The 1,658-nt window shown below is 42.6% G+C and overlaps 1 pseudogene across 1 annotated transcript; it reads right to left on the reverse strand.

The window, feature by feature from the left end:
- Positions 1 to 372: 372 nt before the first annotated feature.
- LOC106002563 lies at positions 373 to 1,067 on the reverse strand (annotated as a pseudogene). Its single transcript, XR_001175937.1, has one exon. The product of XR_001175937.1 is annotated as a mitochondrial fission factor pseudogene (transcript).
- Positions 1,068 to 1,658: the final 591 nt, after the last annotated feature.

Genomic DNA, 1,658 nt, shown 5'->3' on the forward strand with positions numbered 1-1,658 from the left:
TTCTGTATGCACTCTCTCTGCCTCTCACGGAATGAGTTGTATAGAATGATGAAGCAAAAAAATCAATTTTTTTTATTTTTTACAGAAAAAAAAACTAGAGCCTATTTACAAAACATGCCAAAGGAGAATTTCATGCCAGTGTCTCTGCAGAACTGTTCTAAAGTGAATACAGTTGAGTAACAGAATACACTTTTACTTCTACAAATTATAGGTTCTTCCCTATTTTCTGGGAAAAATACATTTTCAGGGCATGGACTGTAAAACGGCATACAGTGCAAAGACAGAAACAAGGAAGTTTGCAAATCCTTTTATATTTCCAGCTGTTGAAACAATATATTTGAATGCTGAAGTTACCTCTAGCGGCAAAACCAGTCAGCTATTAAGCTGCGAGAATGCTACAGTAATTGAATATATAACCATCTCTCTTTTTGCATGCTCTTTGTTCTCCTCTTCTAGAAGTTGTAGGTATCTCTTTAGTTTGACTATCTATCGTCTTAATGAAGTTGCATCTACAACAGTCATGTCATCTGATGTCCCTTCGATTGTGGCATCTATATGAAATGGCATACATGGAATCGTTCCTGACCAGCTGTCCATTTTGGCAAACAGCATTTTCACTCATAGAGCACTCTCTCTTTAGCCTGCCAACTGCACGGATTTCTTCATTTTGAGGGGTTGGAGGAGGCCTTTCTAAATCCAGAAAATCTAGTGGTCTTTCACTCAGTGTAAGTACACGGGGCGGTGTTTTTAGTGCCAGAGGTTTAAAGGGAGTTGACTGGATACGGTCAAGATCTGCTGGTCTTGAAAATGAAACATCTTCATTATTTCCTGCTACACCGATCCTCTCTGGAACCTGCATACCACACTAGCGTTTGGAATGCCTCTTGGAATCCTTGCTCCAGGCCAGCATTTGGTGGAGCAACTTTTTAATTTTTCTGGGACCCTCATCTGCTGACTAATACACCTCCGGTGTATTCCATTTCATACTGAATCTGACTAGTTCCTGCCATCTCAGCAGCAGTGGGAGAAGGAAATGCTGCCTCACTCACCAAATGGGAACCAACTACTTCTTGCTACCTGGCACTATCTGCTTCTGTGTACATACTGAATCCTTTAACTTGCTTCAATGTGCATGCGCTGGATTTAGAGCCACTTTTGTCCCCCTGGCCCGCTGGAGAGTCCTGGGACGGAGAGAGCCGCCGCCCGCGGGCTCCCGGGTTGCCCGGTGAGTGCTCCAGGAGGCCTTCGGCCAAGCGCATTGAGAAGCCTGGGCCAAGCACCCGCGAAGCAGCCATGGGACAGGGACGGGCGCCGGCTCCATGTTTTGATAAAGCTCCCATATGGGAAAATATACATAGCTCTGTGGGTTTTGAGAATTTTTAGCAATGCAAAAACTTCAAGATGATTTTCTACAATATACAATTATATACATATATATGCATATATACATATATAATAAGTTCACTGAAGAGGGATCAAAATAAAAACAGTTTTGTTAAAAAAAAATCTAGTTTTTTTGTTTTTGTTTTTTTTCTGTTGGTCGTGGGGCTTGATTTCTAGGCCTGGGCGCTGTCCCTCAGCTCTTCAGCTCAAGGCGAGAGCTCTACCACTTGAGCCACAGTGCCACTTCCAGTTTTCTGGTGGTTTATTGGAGATAA

The sequence above is a fragment of the Dipodomys ordii genome, unplaced genomic scaffold (assembly GCF_000151885.1).
Source record: "Dipodomys ordii isolate 6190 unplaced genomic scaffold, Dord_2.0 Scaffold13966, whole genome shotgun sequence".
Lineage (NCBI taxonomy): Eukaryota > Metazoa > Chordata > Mammalia > Rodentia > Heteromyidae > Dipodomys > Dipodomys ordii.